Consider the following 21,930-nt stretch of genomic DNA (forward strand, 5'->3'; position numbering starts at 1 on the left):
TTAATAGAATACACCTCTTCCCCAGCTCTGGGCCACAGATGATATTGCATTGGCCATTTAGTGGCACCACTGCCCCCAGAAGTTTGAGCTTGTTCTCATCAAGCCTGATGGAAGGTCCTTGCATCCCCTGGTCCACGACAAGAGTACAGGGTGCCACGCGAGGACCCCTGGTTCTGAGCACACCTGCCTGCCCACACACAGCCCAGGTGCTGATCACGAAAGACAGCCATCCTGCCAGGGAATTCTGCCCAGGACACACGGTCCTCACAAGCTGTAACCACTCGCAACCACCAGGAAGAGCAGAGCACAGCAGAACAAAGATTTGCCTTTATCTTTGCAAGGAATGTAGAATGAATGACCTCCTCTCTCTAGATGGCCATTTTCCCTGTCTCACAACGTTGAGTTTGCTCAAGGATGGTGTTGGACCTAGGCTGATTATTTAATTCCGTATGATTTTTATTAGGAACGGTGATCAGAATAATGGTACTGGCGTCACCCATCAACATTGCATTCAACTCAATTTTTTTTTTTTTTCTAAATTTTTTTTTAATCTTTACTTATTTTTGAGAGAGAGAGAGAGTGGGCTGGGACCCCTCAGATCCACTAGCAGAGGCGGCAGCAGTAGCAGGGGTGGGGTGGGGGCAGGGCTAGGGGTGGGGAGGTGCCGCTAATTCAAAATGGCGGGAGATGAGAAACAACAGAATGGACCTGTCTGGAGAACACAGGCTCTTTCACGGTAGAATTCACCCTTCAAATCAAAATGTAATGGGAGCCAAGTAGGTGAAGGCCGAGCTGTTTTTATTAAAGCAAGGGTGGAGGGGGTGGGGGCAGGAGGTAGGGCTCTGCTTCTGTTCTGCTCCCTGGACCCTGCATCGACCACTTGCCTGCTGAATGGCCTTAGGCAAGCTAACTGCCCCTCTGGCCCTTCATTCTTTCGCCCTTGAAGCAGAGAGAATGCTTCAGAGGACTAGGTAGGAGAGTGAATAAAATGGCATACAGACAGCACCAAGCATAATGCACAGGACTTACTAACAGCTCCTACCCCTCCTCTTACCTGGGGTGGGTGAGGTGAAGAGGAAGCTAAACTTTGTTCCCTAAAAGGCTCCCGAGCTCCAAGTCCTTGTCTGGATAAACTATATGGGAGACCCCAAAGGCATCAGGGTGTCGGGGCTGGGTCTGCCTTAGACCCCAACTGAGACAGAACAGAGAGTGGTAATGTCCCTCACGGGGTCATAGGTCACCTGTTAATTCCATCTGCCTTCCGTCTCCAAAGGAGCAGAGGAGTGCTGGATCTCTGTTCCCTCCTCTGTGTTCTGAGATCCTTCCACCGATGGGCTCTGGTGAGTGTCCCCGAAAGCTAAGGATCCACGACCCTAGATGGCCAGTGTCCCTGCAGTTTTCTGGGTTTGGGAGCCAGCAAGAACCTTGCTCCTCACTGCCGTCGGTCTTGGGCATTTTCCTTCTGTGCTCTGGGGCTCAAAGGAGCACAACCACATGCAAGTTCAGCACAGATTTTTCTCCACGGAACTGGCTCAGCTGTTACACCTTCTAAATCTCGGTCCAAAATGAAGCTTCCGAAATTGGATTCCGGCCCCCAGTTCCACTTTACTGAAGGCAGTTCAGTAGATCTCAGGAGGTACACTCTTCAGCCCTCCCACCCCAACCATGAACTTCCCCAAACCCCCTGGTGGCCGCCTTCTTGCCATTGCTGAAATATCCATTTGGGATAATTTCCCAAACCACATTGTTATTCTTTAAATTAAAGTCTTCCTGGAGCACCTGGGTGGCTCAGTCGGTTAAGCGTCCGACCCTTGATTTCAGCTCCGGTCATGACCTCACAGTTTATGGGATTGAGCCCCGGGTCAGGCTCTGCACTGACAGCATGGAACCTGTCTGGGATTCTCTCTCTGCCTTCCCTGCTCGTGTGGGCTTTCTCTCTCCAAATAAATACATAAGCATTTAATTAATTAATTAATTAAAGGCTTCCTGGCAAAAACAACTACAAACAAGTTCATTAACGTAGCCCGGTATACAACTAACATACTGGATGACAGCAATACTTAGATATACAAATAGCAATCAGGTGGAGAGGAAAATGGCATATCCTTCAAGAGATTTTTTTTTCAATAGCAACACAACAAAATATCTGCAAAAAACTTAAGATTCAGGCAAAATGTGTCAGAGAAAAGCCTTTAAGAAATTAAAAGAAGGGGCATATGGCTGACTCAGTCGGTTAAGCATCCGACTCTCGATTTTGGCTCAAGTCACGATCCTGAGGTCATGAGATCAAGCCTCACATCAGTCTCCTCCCTGGGCACGGAACCTGCTTGAGATTCTCGATCTCCCTCTCTCTCTGCCCCTCTTCAACTCACGAGCTCGCTCTGTCTCTCTCTCTCTCTCTCTCTTGCTCTCTCAAAAAAAAAAGAAAAGAAAGATAAAGAAATGCAAAAGAAGAGTAGCACCAATGCAACACACGCCATGTTCTAACAGAGGAAAATTCGCAATCATGTCAAGAACCCCGTGACAATTAACACTATCATATCAATTATGTTAATTAATAAACAATGTGATTTCGATATAAATATCAACTTTTTTTAAACTAAATAAGCAGATTCTAAAATTCATATGGCAAATGAAGCAAACAAGAAGGGCCAGGAAAAGAAAAAGGAAAAGAAAACAGAGCAAAGGGGGAAAAGGGAAGGAATGAGAAGAAACAACCATCCCATGTATCAAAGTGCACCACAGAGGCTCAATAATGACAACAGCACTGTACCTGCCAATGGACAGCCCAGTCAATGGAGTAAACTATAAATCGACCCGGTTCTGGTCCGAAATTCGGTAAATTACAAAGTCGACACGCCTAATCATTGGGGAATAGGCCAATAAATGATGTCAAGATGATTGAAAAAGAGTTAAGGATACCGTATCATACCTCATATTTTGCCACAGCATCAACTCTAAAGGGATCAAAGAGGGCTGCCTGGGCGGCTCAGTCAATTAAGCGTCCGATATGGGCTCAGGTCATGATCATGTGGTTCGTGAGTTCCAGGCCCACATTGGGCTTTGTGCTGACAGCTTAGAGCCTGGAGCCTGCTTCAGATTCTGTGTCTCCCTCTCCCTAACCCTCCCCTGCTTGTGCTCTCTCTCTCTCTCTCTCTCAATAATAAATAACAAACATTAAAAAAATTTTAAAAAGGGATCAAAGATATAAAGTACTTAGATATAAAAGCACAAAGATATAAAAGTACTTAGAAGAAAACACGTCAAATTCCTCTAGAACCTTGGAGTATGGTTCTCTTTTATCAGAATCCGTTAAAAAATAAAAAGACATTGCAGTATTCTACCACCTAATTTTTAAAAAACGTATACATACACACACAACATAAGCAAAATCAAAAGACAAGAACATGGGGTAAATATTTGCAAGCCCTGTCACAGAGAGCTAATCTTTCCTTAACATAAAAGGAGCTCCTAGAAAATAGTTAAGGAAAAAGATCAAGCCAACAAAGCAATTTTTGTTTAGATGGGCAAAGGCTACGGGTGCAGAGGCAGCTCATAGAAAAGGAAAGGCAACGGCTCCTCAGAGAACGGAATGAAGCTCAGGCCCACTTTAATGAGAGAAAATGCAAATTAAAACTGCATTGAGATGTCTCTGCAGCAAGGCTGCGGGGAAAGAGGTCTCTCCTCGATTCCCAGGGGCTGCGTCTATCGCACAACCCCACTCAGAGTATCCGGAAAGCCTTGTAAATATCATAAGCACACTCACTTGTGACCCAACAGTCCTACTTGCCGGAATTCGTCCCACAGACGTACCTGCACATACAGGAAATGTCCTGGGTGGCACTGTTTGTAGTAGCCAAACCTTGGAAGCAACCCAAGGGTCCATCAGTGGGAAACTAGTTAAACAAATTTATGGTGTGTCCATAAATAGGACACTATAAAAGCTGTAAAAATGAATGGAGACACTCTTTAGGCACTGATTTGAAAGATCTCCAAGATATACAATTAAGTGAGGAGAACAAAGTCCAAACCCATTTGTGTAGAATGCTTTTGTCAGCCTTGTCACAAAGGTATTCTGCTGTCGGTCCAATTTGCACTTTTCCTAAGTGAGATGGTGGGTCCTTCCCGTTCTTTTATGACCATTTGTATTTCCTTTTCTTTAAAAAAAATTTTTTTTAATGTTTATTTATTTTTGAGAGAGAGAGACAGTGTGAGAGGCGGAGGGGCAGAGAGAGAGGGAGACACAGAATCCGAAGCAGCCTCCAGGCTCCGAGCTGTCGGCACAGAGCCCAAAGTGGGGCTCGAACTCACGAGCCGTGAGATCATGACCTGAGCCGAAGTAGGACGCTTCACCGACTGAGCCACCCTGGCGCCCCTGTACTTCCCTATCTGTGAAAGGAGGAAAGAAAAAGAAAATGCTCGTGTGCATGCACACACACACACACACACACACAGAGGCATGATAAAAATGCCCAAGAAACTACCATCAGTGTTCACTTGGGTTGGGTTGAAGGGAGCAAGGGTAGAAGTCTAGCTTTTTCGAGTGTTGATTTTTGAACCAAGAAAATGAACGATCATTCCAACGTAAAAGCAAACTAAATTCGGTCTTTCCCTACCGATTCCTCAGGCTCCTGCTAAGCCTATCGTTTTCATGTCTGTCGATTATTTTTCCCACCTCTAATTGTGACTTTGGAGGAAGGGGCGAGGTCAAGGGTGAACGGGCAGCGGCAGGGGGGTGCCCACAAGACAGAAAGATCGCCTCATGTGAATGGACTCCTGCCCAGTGAAGTCAGAAGAGGGGCTATTTTCACAACAAGGGGAACCAGTGCCCACTGTGGAAAGAAACTGGCCACTGAGCGGGGGGCATCTAGACAGAGCAACTTCAGCCACGGACCGCAGGTTCCTGCCGCCAGCCGGGGAAAGAGCAGGCTCCCAGTTCCAGAATAGTTCCTCTCCAGCCTTCAGGGCGGCGGCGGGACCCAGCCCCGACTTGATTTCACCGTTGTGTTCAGAGCTTTGCCTGGATGACGAATGTGCACCTGCTCTCACGTTTGGCTCAGTAATCTGCATTTCTCTTGGAGCGCCCGGGACAGCGGCCTGTCCCCGCCGCCCCCAGCTTTAAATATTTTCCCAGTCTGAGGGGACCCCCGGCCACCGCTTTAAGGTTCTACCTTCCTTTACGGAAGAGCCAGGGCTGGCCAAGGCTCTGCAAGATGAGCCGGCTCATCTGACGCACACGGAAAGGAAAAAAGCAAACCAGGGGTCCCCAGAGCTTCGGGTCCCCGCAGGCCTGACGCCTGCATTTTCTTCACTTTGCTCGGATTTTTTTTTTTTTTAATTTTTTTTTTTCAACGTTTTTTATTTATTTTTGGGACAGAGAGAGACAGAGCATGAACGGGGGAGGGGCAGAGAGAGAGGGAGACACAGAATCGGAAACAGGCTCCAAGCCATCAGCCCAGAGCCTGATGCGGGGCTCGAACTCACGGACCGCGAGATCGTGACCTGGCTGAAGTCGGACGCTTAACCGACTGCGCCACCCAGGCGCCCCTACTTTGCTCGGATTTTATGAGCTCAGAGCACGTGCTAGAAGTTAGCAGAGCGGCTGCCCCAGGAAAGAATGTGCTTGTGCCCCCATTTGGGACTTCAAGGGAAAGCACGGAGGGGCGTGGGAGCGCAGGGAGAGGGGGAGACGCCAGCTTCTCCGGTTCCCACCAGCCTGGACGTTGTCCACATGAATGAGCTGGTTGGGTTTGGGGAGGCTCTGGTCCCTGAGAGTGAGCAGCAGGCTGGAGAGAACGCATTTGTTCTGTTGCTGACGGGGGGGGGGGGGGGGGGGGGAACAGATTTATCACTAGGATCCTGGCTCAAAGGGGGCGGGAGACGTGGACACTGGCCACCCAGGAGGGGTCCTGGAGACAGAGGGCTGGAGGCTGGGCATCGAGCAGAAGCCACAGCCCTCCGGCCCCTCCGCAACCCCGCTGCCCGAGGCATCCCCTCCGTGGGTCCCCACCATCAAGGGCTGCTCTGTTTCCCTAATTAAAAACAGCAGAGGAAGGGAGACCCTGGGCCTGGTTCACAGACTCAGTGACAGAGAGAATATGCCACGTTCCCTGGGGCTGGTGACTCATCCACTCTTCAGAGGGGACATGTGTTTTCCCTGCTGTCCGCAAAAGCACTGAAGAACCAGGGACCGTCAGTCAAGGCCAACACGCCGTTGGTATCAGGCATAGGCAGGCCACACACCAGGAGGCCCTGGGCAGGACATCCGAGGGCAGGACTTCCCTGCACCCAACCCATTGATGTTCCTCATGGGGGACGCACAAGACTGAAGCCTCCGAAGGACTTCACGGAGTGTGGTCCACCGACCGGACTAGTCTGCCGACTGGTCTTCCTACCCTCATCCTCCCCATCTGGCTGGGACCAGGCGACTCCTGGACCAGGCAGCTCATCTCCTCCCCAAGGGCCGTGGTTGTGCCTCAGCATCGATGACACATCTTTCTTCATGACAGGTGTCTCACAAAGACCCTCCCGCCCTTCGCAGACCTTAGATCCTGAGTGGGCACAAGAGGGCCCTTGGACGATTTCCAGACTACGACGTGCCTGCGGGCCTCCCCTGCAGAGTGAGAGCCCTCACGTGTCACCAGCCTCACCATTCACGCCCACGCCTGCTCCAACGTTCCCATGTCCCTCTGGAAGTGTGAGCCCCACGGTGCCATCCCCTCCCCGAGGTTCTCTGAACAGGACAGAGGGTGTCAGAGCGCGGCCCCTCAGTTACTCGTTGGCTGAATATGTGCCAAGCACTGTGCGCTCCAAGCTCTTCGAGTAGGGTTTCTAGCATAGGGTGGCTCTGCTGAGTCAGAGCAAAATGTGGCAACCCCGGACTTCTCTGGTTTGAAATTCAGAGTTCTCGGTCTCTCATACGTGCCTGTGGGACCAGGCTCTGTGTGCATCGGAGGTGACTGCCATGCGGAATCACCATGGGAGGTGAAGCTTCAGGAGGAGGCGGCTGGGAGCGTGGCAAGCCGGGGCTCTGGAAGCCGGCCCGCTGACGTGTGCCCTCCTGCCAGCCTGCTGCCTGACTCAGCATCGCCCTTCGTGTCTATTCACAGTCCGAGGGCCGTCGTGAGGGAGTATTCCAGCTTCCACACTGCGCCAGTGTGAAGTGAAGCTCCAAGCTTAGACTCCCGCCATGAAGCAAGTCGCAGGCACGTAAGGGACCAAGTGCCCCCGTTAGAGCCTGCGCGTCAACAGAGGCAGCACGGGGAGAAACAGGCAGATAGGCAGCAGTGCTGCATGAAAACTCCGGGAAGTGTGACCTGTACCTGAGTCCGGACTGACTCCCAAGTCCCTGTGACCTACGGCGGATGTATTAGGCATCTGCTGCTGTGTAACAAATTAGCCTACGCGTAGCCGCTTAAAACAGTAATGGCATTTCTTATGTTGCAGTTTCTGTGGGTCAGGAATCCAAGAGTGAATTAGCTGGATGGTTCCGGTTTAGTGTCTCTCCTGAGATTGTCGTTAAAATGTCAGCAGAGGCTATAGTCCTCTGACTGCTTCACTGGGGTGGGAGGTTCTCCTTCTAAGATGGCTCTGCTGTCACACGCTGGCGGGTCGTTGCCAGCAGTAGAACTTGTTCCTCATACCCATCTGTAGATCTGTCCACCAATGGCCTCAGCAGTTGACAGCTGGCTTCCCAGAGGGACTTATCCAAGAGAACAAGGCGGAAGAAGCCTCAATGTCTTCCAAGACCCAGCTTCAGAGGTCACGCTCGGTCATTCCCATAATATTCTTTCGGTCACACAGGTCAGCCCCATTCATCCTGGGAGGGAACTACACAGAGGCGTGACAACCAGGAGGTGGGACTTTCTGGGGGCCGTTCAGGGGCTATCTGCCACATCGGGTGAGTCTGACTGAGAGCTGACTTTGTTTCACCAGATACCTCTCTACACCTCTACTCCCATGTCCCTTGGGGTTTGTTTCTGTAATGGCACTCCCGGTATCAAATATGTGTCAAAGGACACCCAAGCCTGTTCAGCAGAGGATGGAGGAACTCTAACTCATCCAGGAATAATGGGACGCATGCTCATCCAGGAATAATGGGACGCATGCTCATCCAGGAATAATGGGACGCATGCTTATCCAGGAATAATGGGGCACATGTTCAATTCTGCCATAGAGAAACCACCACCGCAAAGAGACGGCAGAGGCCACATCCAACCAGCCCTCACCCCCATTCTCCATCGAGGCCCTGGTGAAGTGCTTGAGCTTAATGTAGAGACGGGGGCCAATTGTCAGGGGAGAGGGACAATTTCGGGCGCAATGCTGGGTGCTTCCATACATGTTGTCTTTCCACATATCCCCTGGACTTTGTTCTAAAGTCTTGAGGCACAGGGGACATTGAAAGAAAGGGAGTAAGTGAAACGTGGGCTTGTAATCCTGAGGAAAGAGTAAGAATTACCTACATTTGGTCGCTGAGTATAAGCCATTACTCTTGAGGGAGGGGGCTGCCCCCTCTTCCCATCAGGTGGCATGGGACCGTGGAGGAAGACAGCAAGAGAGACATCAGAGTGGCTGTGGTGAATCTCGAGGTCCCTTCACCAGCAGGACAGGAGCAAAGGACTCCAGAGCGGCACCTGTGTGCAAAACTATCTCCCACCAAGGGGACCCTTTGAACCCTCCTGGGACCCTTACCTTCCAGGGAAAGGGAGGGCTTGGGTTCCAGAAGTTATGCAGGTAGGACTTTAAGCCAGAGCCTGCTGTTAGTAGGACACATCATCACTCGCTGAACATAAACCCCTGGAGAGCTGGGGAAACACAGGTTACCATGGCCACCGTCCAAGCTGGTATCAGATCCCGAAGCAGCAGCAGAAAGCTGATTTGGAGCCACCTCGGTTTCTCCATCTGCAAATGGGGTGGGGGGGGGGGGAGGTAAAAAAACAGCTGTTCCCACGCTGGCGAAGCCAATGCCCCCATGACCAGCAGGGTATCCCAGCTCAAATGTGGCCACACCAAATTTGTTAAATACCTCAAGGAGGACACAACACTGTCCATGCCACTGAAATTAAAACTTTTACTTTACTCTGGGGCATTTGGGTGGCTCAGTCGGGTAAGCATGCAACTTCAACTCGGGTCACGATCTCATGGTTCGTGGGTTCAAACCCCACGTCGGGCTCTGTGCTGACAGCTCAGCGCCTGGAGCCTGCTTCGGATTCTGTGTCTCCCTCTCTCTCTGTCCCTCCCCCACTTGCTCTCTGTCTCTGTCTCTGTCTCTCTCTCTCTCTCTCAAAAATAAATAAACCTTAAAAGCATTTTTTTACTTTACTCCGCTTAAATGTTAAAATAGCATGTGGTGATGGAAAGAGCTTTGAGCTGAGGGTACCAGTGTCTGGGTCTGGATCCAGCTCTGCTATGAACTCGGTCAAGTTTCTGAACCTCGAATTTCTTGACTGCACAAACAGGATGGTAACGGCAAGCTCACGTGGTAACATTTGCATAAGTAGCCTGCAGTCCCTGCTTTCATGTCACCCGTTAGTTCTTCTCGCCACCCCGGGCTCGCGGGAGGGCGGGAGTGACACGGCCCACACACACGGCGCAGGGCCACCACTGTCCTCAGAGTGACTTAGTGATGGCTCATGGGCCGAGGGGGCAGAGAGGGACCCCAGGCACCATCACTACAAAGGCCCCTCGCTCCGTCCCCCCGCCCCATCACAGGTGGACAATCCAGAGCCAGTCTGCTCAAAATTACATTGACCTGGTCTGGGCTCCGGAAGGCAGCCCAGGGAGCCGAAGCACAGGGCTCCGTGACTACCAGCTGTGTTGTCAATATTTCCTTTGAGGAAGACAAGATCTTCTCATTTCTGGCACTTTGCAGAAATTCATAAGACTGCTGAGTCGCCCGACACCTTGAGGCCTCCCTTCCTGCTGGTGCCCTGTTTTCCCGCACAGCTCCCCGGGGCTGCCCCTGCACCTGCCCAGGGGATGATCCCGCCCTCCTCCCTGCTCTTGGCCTTCCTCGTGATTTCCTCTTCCCTTATCAGCTTCAGACCCTGTGAAAGCTGCCCTACGCCTGGACTGCGTCCTCTCTGCTTCCCTCTCTCTCTCCTCCCCCCGTCTCTGCAGACGGCTCCCGGAACCACATCCCCAGCCCTGACATCTCTCCAGGAGGCCACGCGGTTCTGGTATCGGAACACCAAACGCCCTCTGCCCTGCAGACCAGCTCCCCCCCGCGCTGGTGAGGACACTCTCCTGTTCGTCACCTCCCCCGGCACCTCAAAGTCCTTCTCCTCCACCCCGCATCCAGTTACGGCAAGCTCCTGAAGAGGCTTCCTTCCTAATGGCTCTCATACATATTTCTTTCTTTCCATCCCCACTGTCAGCACAAATCTTCCAGAAACACCCCTTCCCTATCGCCTTCCCTCCCGGGAAGCCCTCCACTCGCCCGTGTATCATTCAGGATGGGGTTTAATTCCGATGCCTCACCAGCCAGCCCCAATCTGCGTTTCCACACCTACCTGCTCCTGCCTGAAGCCCTCGCCTTAGCCCGACCACCCGTTTTGTTCCATTGTGGCTTCGGACGCTCGTTCTGTAAATGGCTGCTGCTTCTGTCCCTTTCTCGAAAAAGCTGATTACGGGAGCCCATACTTATGCGGCAATTTCCCCTGTTTCAGGCACTGCGCTAGCCGTTTTCCACCCAGCCAATCCTGGAATCCTTACACCAACACGAGGAAGCACAGAGAGGTTAAGTAAGTTGCCCGAGGCCACACAGCCAGCGGGTGGTTGGGTCAACCTTCAACCCTCTGCCATCCCTGGCTCTAGGGTCCCCGAACCAAGAACCCCACACGGCCAAACAAACCCGCTGGTGCAGAGAGGTTCCCTTACAATTCAGGATCTTAGCATTAACCAAGCCTGGCGTGGCCTTAAGTGATTTCAAAGAGTTCATTCCTGGAGGAGAGAAAGTTTTCCCATTGACCTTCAGGCCTGGGAGGGGATGATGAAAACATAAGTCATCCTGCCATTAAAATTAAGTTCAATCACCCCTAATGGAATGTCACCTCCAAGATAGCCATTAAAGCCACCCGCCTGAGGCACTCACGGGGGTCTACGTATATCACCATTACCTTGTCCGAGGACAGGGGAGACCGGGGGAGACACTCGGTGGCACTGAGAGCGCCCTGCAGAGGAGTCCACTGCTCGGCCCCGTGACGGGGAAGCCTGGTTTCCAGGTGGTAGAGACTGGAAGGTCTCCCGGGAAATGCAGGCTTGACCCACACGCAGAGCTCGCACTGCCTTTACGCTGAAGTCAAGCTCCAGGAAGGGGTGGCCTTGCCTGGTCCCTGGGCACACACAGCTACACCGCCACAGCATCCTGGAGGTTCTAGCTCCCTCCGAGGTCCCCGGGCCCTCGAGGAGCACTCCCATGTCTCGAACATTTGTGGCACCAAGAGCCTTCATTCACAGGCACAAGGAGAGGAAGTTGTCGTTTTTATTCCATTTTGCAGATGAGATCAACAAGATTCAGGGAGGTGGGGTAACTCGGCAGAAATAATTGGAGTGCAGCGAGAGGGCCGGGGTAGGGCCTCTCTCCCACCTGGACCCCCTTCCTCACCCACCAGAGCTGGAAATATCCACCACTCCCGAGCCAGCCTCCTCTGCCGTAGGCCAGAAGTCCCCTCCTGTTGTCCAGCCCTGCCCTTGTCTGCTCCCCCTTGGCTTGGCTGGCCTTCAAAGGCCTTCTCCTTGGTGGGTCCTCTCTGACCCCCTGCAAGGTGGCCCAGCAGGTCCTCCTACGTGAACAGTGGTCCTCACTTCCCCACCCGGACCCACTCCCACCTGCCCTGTGGACGAGCCAGACCCGGCGTCTTGCTCTGTCCTCCCTGGTCAGCACGGCCTCCTCCACTCCCCGGCAGGCAATGACGCTCTGGCCACTGATTCCCGGGGAACTCAGCTTCTGACCCGAGCCTTGTTCTGCACCCTCTGGGGTTGGTTTTGACCGGCCGCGGCAGGTGGACGTTTGTCCCTGTTCTGATTCCCCTGAAAGCACCTGCAGGGACATCGCGCATCGCTGAATTCACAGAGGCTTCCAGCTTTTAGTTATTTTCAGGAGCCTTTGTCTCCAAAGCCATGTGCTTTTCCGTGCCTCATCCCTCGGATGGATCCAGGGTGGCAGAAACAGCCCGCAACTTCGGGGCCTCCTGGACCCCTGCGTACCAGCCAGCTCTCCAGCGCTCTGCCGGGAGGAAGCCCGGTCCCGAATGGCCCACCGCTTCCCTAACTGTTCAGCCCTCAAAGATGCACCAACACCCTGTCCTCTTCCCAAGCAAGACGAGCCCAGGCGAAAGGTAACCTTGATTTCAAGCAAAGGTCCCTACACGAGTCGTTAACATTCATGAGGTACTTATCATGAGGCACCAAGCACCATCTGGACGATTTTACCTGGACTGACCCCTCCAATCCTTCCTATGAGGAAGGCACCATTATTTCCCCATTTACAACCAGGGAGGTCGAGGAAAAGGGGCCAAGTAACTTGTCCCGAGTGAGTCATTACTGGAGTCTGGGTTCAAACCCAGAGAGTCAGACCCGAGAGCTGCGTCTTGGGCGCCTCCTCTCATGTGTGAAATGTAATCATGGCGCTGAGGGAAGAGGAGACTTCGGGGTCAGAATTGTCATTTCGCTCCTTACTCTGTGAAACTGACGAGTTATTGAACCTGTCAGAATATTGGTCCCCTCCCCTGTAAAAACTGGGCAAACAATGACTGCCTCTGGTAGGGTGCGTGATCCAAAATTAAACAGCACTGCGTGTGGAAGTGTCTAGAACACTGTCTAATACGTGGTGGGTGCTGGGTCATTGTTGTTTCCCCTGAGGAGGTCTTCAAAGCGCCCGTTGCCATGGTGATCGCTTCAGGGCCGAGTACTTAGGGGTCAAGGGGATTTTCAAAAGCTCCTTGAACTATTCTAGAGGAACACTTCTAAGTTTTTAGAGGTTTTTTAACAATCATCTGACGTGAAGAGAAGAAAAGTCTTGGTCTTCCTGAAGATCGTGGCTGGATTAACTGCATTCACTAACACTTCACGTATACATAATAAAACACAATGGTTTTCACGGAATACATAAACCATCAAATAATCCTATTTGGTCAGTAGTCTGGTATTTCCAGCTTGTCAGAAGGCCAACATAACACAGTCTGCGTCTGCTTCAAGAAGAGAAACTTTTCCACTCTCTGAGATAAGGCTTGTTGCCCTTGGTTCCTGGTCCCCAGGAGCACCGTGGGCATGTTGTGAAGAGGCCGTAGGCAATTCTCTGCAATTCTGTTCTGGAACACAACCACCGCATGCCCCCTCACCCGGGCCCGGCCCTTCTATGACTGGCACAAGTGAAAATTTCAGAGGGACTTCACGGAGGGATGGGTGTTAACGTGGGCACCGAATAAAGTCAGGATGCTGCCCTGCTTCTCAGAGAATCTGTGGGCCTAATTCTAATTCCTCTTCCTCCCCTTGGACAAATCATTTAACATCCTCAAGGCCTATTTTTTTAATCTTTAAAAATATTTATTGGGACGCCTGGGTGGCTCAGTCGGTTAAACATTTGACTTTGGCTCAGGTCACGATCGCATGGCTTGTGAGTTCAAGCTCCATGCTGACAGCTCAGAGCCTGGAGCCTGCTTCAGATTCTGTGTGTGTGTGTGTGTGTGTGTGTGTGTGTGTCTGCCCCTCATTTGCTTGCATTCTGTCTCTCTCTTTCTCTCAAAAATAAACATAAAATAAAAAATAAAAATTTTTTTAATGTTTATTTATTTTGAGAGAGAGAGAGAGAGTGCACAAATGGGAGAGGGGCAGAGAGAGAAGGAGAGACAGAGAATCCCAAGCAGATTCTGTGCTGTCAGCACAGAGCCCGATGTGGGGCTTGAACCCACAAACCATGAGATTGCGACCTGAATCGAAACCAAGAGTTGGACGCTTAACCAACTGAGCCACCCAGGTACCCCAAGGCATATTTTCTTTAAATTATTTCAGAAGTGTGAATGATATTACAAGTATCTCTGAAAATATAGGGTAAAAGAGAGAGAGAGAGAAAGAGAGAGAAAATGAAAATACAGGGTAAATATAATTTCCCTTTCCACATGTTATTCCACACCCTTGAAATATATCTGGAATGTTCTTCCCTCTTCCCCTTCCCCTTTCTCCAGTAAATTCCGATGCGTCCTTTGAGACTCATTGGACAAACTGCCTCCTCCAGGAAGCCCTCCCATACTCCAGCAGTCTAACTTGGCTGCCCTTCTCTGTCTTCTATAATGTCCAGGCTTCCTTCTACCTTGGCACTAATGATCTATTTCATTAACCAGCGAACTCCTAGCTGGTAAAGTGGGCCTTGGCTACCTTTGGACTCCCAGAACCCAGGCAGGCAAGGCCTGGCCCATGGTAGGTTCGCAAAAGAAGCTTGTCGAACAAATGAATCACGAAGCTGAATTCCATAATCCAAGCCATATTTTCTCATCCGCTCTCAATACGGCATACAGATTATACCTCTAGAAACAACCAAGTCCGAGGTTGTGAGATCAGAGAATTGGGTCAGAAAGCAAGGTGAGGAGCAGGAGGCCCCACCCCCCCGAATGTTCCAGGCCCTCAGCTCCACGCAAGCTCACTAAAGACACAGCAACACAGGGAGGGAAGGATAACCTTTCTGTCCCTTGCCAAGCTGTAAAAAGGGATGGCAAGAAATCATGCCCTAATTTTCCTCCTCAGATCACGCCAGCTTGTGGAATTTAACCACGAGAAGTCTGATAAATCCCAGGACAAAGCCGGAGGACGAAGTCAATGTCTGGCATCAGCCAGATTCTGGAACCCCAAGTCGCAGAGTCGTGCTGAGTCGTAAAGGTAATCTGGTCTGTCCTCTGCTCTGCATATGAACCTCACTGGACCCGTCGGTCACTCCCGGTCATGGGGGGGGGGCGATTTTCAAAAATCTTAAGACCCTAAGTTGTAAGTGGCAAAGAGAAAAGTCGCTCAGATACGGTGACATTTTTGAGAGTCAACGGAACACTTATTATGCACAAAGCGTCACGTTGGGAGGCATGAGGGGCCCGGAGATGAAGAGAATACATCACGCCTGCCCTCAAAAAGCTCGCGCTGTGGAGGGGACTCGGGGCCAGGACAGCAGTGGCCCAATCGAGGGCACCTATAATAAGGGCTGTAAGACAGCATAAATGGAAAGTTGGGGGTAGAAGCCATGTGTGGGAGTTCTTCAGAACAGCTAGCCGCATTCCTTCAGAAACTCAACCAAATCACATGGTAGGCTTGATTCAAAAGAATCACCTGTGAGGGGGGAAAAAATTGGGACAATTGGAATCTCCGTGTGGATTGGGTATTGGATGACAGCAAGGAATCACTGGCCCTTTTTAGGCCCTGAACCAGAATATCACTATGTCTGAAAATGCCGGTAATTTTTAGAGATGCAAAGTCTAGTATGCAGAAGTGAAATGACATGATGCTATAAAAAAAAATTCAGAGAGAGAGAGATGAAGCGGGTGCGGTAGAATCTTGATTCTGGATGACACATGGGTGACGCGCGTTGTCCTCTGCTCCCTAGCTTGCGGAATGTTTGAGATGCTCATAACGCAGAAAGGTTAAAACTGAAGATAAGGTGGCAGGCAGTGAAGAGAGACTTTCGGCTGAGCCTTGAAAGGCAAGCAGCATCTCACGGATGGAAACAGACAGAACCGTCATTGGTGAAGAGACCAGCCCAGCAGAGGTCCCTGGGGCGGGAGGGCTGGGGGTGGCTCTGTTTGCCTCTGTGTGGATCAGAGCTCCCAACCTCGGCCCCAGGGGTGAACATGGCCAGCCACCTGCATTGACCTGTTTCTCAAGGATGTGGTAAGTGCTGATCAACCAATAAGGCGAAAGACTCGGAAAATACTGGGCCCTGAACGCAGGCCGAGGGGAAGGGTGCCAGACAATTTTCCAAAACAACCTGTTTGTTCTTGCTGGGCTGACCCTTGCCTCAAGGACAGCCCCCTGCACCCTTCAGTGCTTGCACAATTTCCCCTCCTGCTGGATCCAGACTGTCTACAGAGACCACCGGCCCCACGTGAGGGGCGTCCCTCTTTGCAAGACTGTCTTCTTGGGAACACAGCCCTCATTCCAGCATCTCTGGAGACAGCAGACCAGAGGTGGCCATGCAAGAATACACCTGCATCCGCCTGCCTCTCCCCCCACCCAGCTCTCCCCACCCCCGATCTGGATCCCTCTGCTGGGGAGGGTGGGCTTTTAGGACCTGCGACCATGTCCTCCCCTCATCTCTGAACCTGATCTGCTTCTGGTTTATACAGTTCTGCTGAGATCATGGAAAAACGAAGCCCAGTCGTATCTACGGTGTGGCCTCAGTGTTGGCCTCGTGGGGTCACTGCATTTGACGGCCTGAGAGCCACTCGGAAATTGCCCGTGGTTCACTAGGGCCAGATGGGAGGTTCCTCTCTTGCGACCTTATCTTCCCTTTGCAGCCCTGGTAACTAATTGCTGAGGGTTGCAAAATCAAAGAGAAAACATTTACAATGAGAGTTGACCTAAAAAAGACTTAGATGGGGGTCAGCATACTTTCAGCGCGGCTTGACCTCTTCCAGACAAAGCCCCGGGGGGAGGGGGTGCCATGTGCTACCAAGAGCGTGGGTTTCAGAGTCAGCCTGAGAACCGGGTTTGAAGCCTGCCTCCCCACCTACTCGTTTGGACAACAGAGCTGACCTCAGATCACATTTCCTGTCTCAGAGGGGTTTACGGATTAACCGAGGCTCCCGCAAGCGAGATGCAAACACGTGTCGCCTCCTTCTCCCGCTACAGATTCTCCATGTTGCAGATGAGGCCATTGGAGGATGTGAACGTCAGGCCACTTTCAGCTCCAACTTCCTGCCATTCCACAAAACTCCAGGGGCAGTGGGTCACTCTCCTTGGTGGGCTCGGTAGTTTGGTGCATCCCTCATCCAGCCTGTCCCCACGCCCTGGGCGCAGCTGGTCCTATAAAACCACAAAGACACAGACCTGGGTGGAAGCTTAGCCCCACAGGCACACAGGCTACCAAGTTCCACTTCTCCACGTGAAGAGGCTTCTCTGTTCTGTGGCCCCGTGGGCTTCTCCTTCCTGATTCCTGCCCTGCCTTGAAGGTCACCAGTTGGGTAGAAACGCATTGGAAGAAACTCAGACCTTAGCCATCTTCCTGGTAGGTAGCGTCGTGGATGGAACATTCCCTCCGCCAGATGCTGGGAAATGAATTCGCTCCCCGCAGGCTGAGGGCTTTAGGCCCATCTGTTCCTCAAAGTTCCTCACCTCTCAAGTGATAATCTGCCCTATCCACTCCTGGACGGTTGGGTGGGCTTTTCTGATTATATCGCGGATCCTATGAGGGTGTTCTGGAAAGTATAAAACCCTGGAAGAGTGGGCGGCATGATGACGACTGCAGTTTGGGTCTCCACACCAGACCTCCAGAAAGGGCCCCTTGACCTGTAGAGGAACATTCCTTTGTCCTTTTCTCAAGACCACACCTGCTGGCCAACCCCTCTTCGGGCATAAATGCTGGGGCTCTTTCTCCCTGTGCATTAAACCCTTGTGAAGCGGCCTAGCCAACCCTCCCTGGGAAACCCCACGGGGTAAGCTCTACCATCAGCCTCCCGTGGCCTCCAAGAGGGTGACCATATGTCTCCTGTACCCAGACTGTCCTAGTCTTCTCCTGATGCCTAGTTTCATTACCAATAGCACCTCCTTTCATTTCCAAACAAGCGTCCCCCCCTTGTGTAAGAAAGCCTATGGTCACCCTACCTCTAGGCCAAGGGTCACCTCTACCGGCCTACCATCTTGCCAAACTGTCATCCTCAGCACTGAGGTCACTTCACGGTGGCTCACCCCCTTCAGATGTCATCTAACACAGATGTTATCCCCTATTTCACTGCTGCCAGAGGGGACACAGTTGTCGTTATACAGAAGGAAGATGAGAGGGCGCCAGGCCCCCGTTGTCCGTGAGGGACACAAGTCTGTTCTGCACCCCCGGCGGGGGAGCACTTTTCCTCTTCTCCGCAATTCTCCTCTTGCCCAACTCTTTATGTGAAGGCGTACCTCCACCAATATCATCCCCCCCTCAGCCAGGGCTGTCCCTGGTCGTGGCTCCCAAGGCCTTGAAGTGGCTTCCGTCTGAGGAGAGGCCCGCGGTTGCCAAGGACGTCGTGGGCCAGACAGACGGAAGCTCCTTATCCCTCGGGCTGACTGTTCTCTGCCGTCGCCACACCGCGTCAAGGGCAACTTGAACGAAGTTTGAGGATGCCACGGATAGTTGAACTGCTCCTGTTTGGACATTTTTTTCCCCTCCTCAGCCGGCAACGCTGTGGCTTTTTCCTTACCGGATTGGAGAGGGGACAAACGCCTTCTAGATCACCTCACGTCTGCCATGGTTTATAGTTATGTGACTTCCGCCGCCGTGTGCCTTAGAGGGACAGCAAGGACACAGGCACTGCTCCCATTTTACAGCTGGGGAAACTAAGTTCAGATAAGGAAAGAAGTTCTGGTCGTCAAGTTGACCGAGCCAATCAGGCTTCCTTCTAGAAATAATCAAGCCTTTGACCAAATGGTTCACGCGCAAACATATTCTCTGTCTCTCTCTCTCTCTCTCTCTCTCTCTCTCTCTGTCTCAGACACACATACTCACACATTCACACAAACGCTGCTGTTCCCCAGGGGACTTCGTATGGTTTCCCTGGTCTGGTTTTACTCATGATACTTTCCTACTTCCTGGCTATAAATATACCAAGGTCAAACCTGTCTCTTAGTTTCACTCTACCAGCCAAATGAGCAGTTACTCCGAAATGAGACAGCAGGGAGCCGCCAGCCAAGGGAGAGGCAACAGATTTGCTCCATCCTGGACAAAGCCAGCATTTTCTTTGTGTTTGGCCTTTTGGATGCAGCCGCGAGAGCGCTGTCCAGTGGAGCCAAGTCCCGTCACCCACTCTTGGTCCCCCAAAGGCGTGGGCTGGGCAAGCACTTCAGATCCCACCTACCACAGACGGGCGGAGGCCGGGCCCCCTCACTGCCAGCCGCGAGCCCAGCTGAGAAAACCCACCTTCAGCCTTTTCAGCGGGGGGCTTCAACCCTACCCCAGAGAAGCCACCTCTTCTAACTCCCCGTCTCCCTCTTAACGCACACACAGAGCAAATTCTTCCTCCCTTCCTCGTAGGCTTCAAATCAATGTTTCTTTCATTACTGTTGTTGTTTTGAATTAAAATACAGCCGTACGGTAGCGTTGTTACATAGTCGTGATATTAGCAAGCACTCGCTGAACGCTTGCTACGTACCCAGTGCCCTGCACTCATGTTTGCATATAATCTTCTCAACAGACCTAGACAAGTTAAGTTTCAGCAATACTCTGTAGCCACGGTCCTCAAACTGTTTGGTCTCGGGAACCCTTTACCACCCTTGAAAATGTCTATTATGGAAACCTCCGGGGGGCTTCCGCTCACGTGGGTTCCGTCTTTCAAACGCCCTGCCTTAGAAATGAAACCGAAGCAGTTCTAAAACCTGCTCGTTCACTTAAAAATAGCAATAATAAACTTCCTGCATGCTGACATAAATACCACGTTTTCACGAGAGAGGACTATTTCTAAAACGCAGCGGTGGCGAGAGTGGTCCTGTTTCACGGGTTTGTGCATCCCTTCGGTGCCTGGCTTCGGGACCGAGTTCTCACTTCTGCTTCTGGAATCGTGGTGCAGCTCTCTGGTGAAGCCCGTGGGAATCCACCACATACCCGTGAGACAGCACCGGGGACAGAGGCAAATGATGCCCGAGTGTCGTTTTCCAAGAGCCTCGACTTCCCAGAGGCCACCCTAAAAGGTGGAGGTTTCTCCCCTCGGCGCAATGGGAAGCCGCAGAAGGGGTGAAGTAGGGAGTGACGTGCTGCGAGCTACGGGTTGGGATGGGTGCTGTGTCAAGAAGAAACAGAGGGGGGACAAGGGTGGGAGCAGAGGGACCGATTGGGAGGCTCTCAGAATAGTCAGGGCAAAGAAGAGGGGGCCCTGAGCCAGGAGGCTGACAGAGACGCGGCTGGGTTCCGGAGAATGCTGAGTGCGTGGCTCCATGGGCCCAAAGGGGAGACGTGCGGGAAGGGAAGGAAGCCTCTAGCGCCACACTCAGAGGGGCCCAACACTGCCAAAGGACTTGGGGGAAGTGCCTCCCTGGATGCGTGGCTGGCTGCACCTGCCATGTCCTGGGCTATGCTCAGAGCTTAGACATCAGACGGTGGGCTGGCCTAGGCCAGAGAGAGGGGCCTGCCCTTCCGGGAGCAAGAACAGGACAAGCAGAGCCTCAGTGCTCCCCTCCGTGCAGCATACCAAGGCCCCGGAGAATGTGGCCAGACTCGTGCCCATGCACCCTCCGGATGCTGGAGCTGGCATAGCCATGGGCACACAGAGGCCACAAAGCCAGGAACCAGCACCTTCACAGGCCCTGCTTGGAACACCTCCTTTCTCCAGCCCAGAAAACTAACACAGTTCACGGCTGTACTGACCTGTGCCCACCCACCCTGCCGCTCCCCGCCCCCGCCGCCCTGTTTTAGTACCCCAACCACTGCCAGCCCCCTAGGCCCCTTCATGCTCCCCCAGCGGTCAGTGCCTAAGGGAGCTGCCCATGGTGTGGTGGATTGCATTATCAGCCCCATTCTTCCCTTCCATACATGTAGCCTCGCCATTCGGGAATGCTCTTCCCCGCCCCTTGGCTTCAGGCTTAGCGGTGTGGCTTTGTGTTGGCCACGGGCATATGGACAGAGGAGCCATTGTGCCAACTCCAGGCCTGGGTCTTGAGAGTTTTGCATGTTTCCACTTGCTCTTTCGTAGCCCTGTCATTATCGATAGAAGAATCTAGTGCCAGGTCATTGTGGCCCCTTAGCCTGGGACCTGGGATGGACCACCTTGGAATAAAATCAGCTCAACCAATGCTCACAGCCTGAAACTGAACCATCCCAGTTAACCCACAAATCTATGAAAATAGATGTTTATTCTTAAACGCTCCTGATGGTTTTGCAGGGTTTTTTGTTACACAGTGATAGCTAGCTCATACACCTGTTTCCTCACCTACAGTCTCTTTAAGACTGAGTTATATGAAGGCTGGGACCGCATTTATTTTCCATCTTGTTTCCCAAGAGCCTAGCACACCGCAATTATTTAATAAGTGTTTTCTGAACATATGAAGGAATGTACAGATGCCCACCTAGACTATTCCAGGAAACCTCTAACCCGAGGATGGTCACAGAAAAGTCTAAATAAAAAATACCTACTAGGTACCCCCAAGGGCATGCCCATCCACCCAGGGTTGGGCCAGCATTAGGCCAGCCCTCAAAAACAGTCAACGGGCCAGGCAACAGCCGTTGGGATTGTATTTAGCTGTCCCTTGACCGAATTGGTATCCTTGGCAACCTTCCCATGGTTCAGAGCAAACAACCTCTGTTAGGGGCAATCCCTAATGATTACTGGCCATTCTGTGCCCCACATCACCCTCTCTGAAGTAGAGAGTATATTCCTATATACTGAATGTTTATGCTCCCAACAAAGTTCATATACTGAAACCCTAATCCCCAGTGTGGTGGTGTTAGGAGATGCAGCCTTTGGAAGGTGATTCCATCATGAGGGTGGGGCCCCCACGCATAGGATCAGTGCCCTGAGACACAAGAGTTTGCTTCCTCTCTCTCTGCCGTATGAGGACACAGCAAGAAGTTGGCCAACTATGAACCAGGAAGCCCGTCCTCACCGGACACTGAACCTGCTGGTGCCTTGATCTTGGACTCCCCAACCGTAAGAAATAAATCTCTGCCGTTTAACCTCCCCAGTCTACCATAGTTTGTTCTAAAAGCCCAAACCGAATGAGACACGTGGAACAGCCAGCCTCCCGAGAGGATCCCATTGGTCGTAAATG

General features: G+C 52.0%; 1 protein-coding gene and 1 long non-coding RNA gene across 4 annotated transcripts in view; one reads left to right on the plus strand and one right to left on the minus strand.

Moving 5' to 3' along the window:
* Positions 1 to 21,930, plus strand: part of TBCE (tubulin folding cofactor E) — a 622,247-nt gene that overhangs the window by 86,053 nt on the left and 514,264 nt on the right. The gene's annotated exons all lie outside the window — the stretch shown is intronic.
* The window catches only part of LOC132685486 (uncharacterized), a 72,267-nt gene that overhangs the window by 14,203 nt on the left and 36,134 nt on the right, over positions 1 to 21,930 (minus strand). For 2 of the 3 annotated variants that reach the window (XR_014135386.1, XR_009613130.3), the window contains exon 7: positions 8,692 to 8,901. The exons of the other annotated variant lie outside the window; for it this stretch is intronic. This is a non-coding gene — a long non-coding RNA (uncharacterized LOC132685486). The remainder of the gene's footprint in view (positions 1 to 8,691; positions 8,902 to 21,930) is intronic. 3 annotated transcript variants of the gene reach the window in all.

This window comes from Panthera onca, chromosome D2, assembly GCF_046562875.1.
Source record: "Panthera onca isolate mPanOnc1 chromosome D2, mPanOnc1 haplotype 2, whole genome shotgun sequence".
In the NCBI taxonomy this organism is placed as follows: Eukaryota; Metazoa; Chordata; class Mammalia; order Carnivora; family Felidae; genus Panthera; species Panthera onca.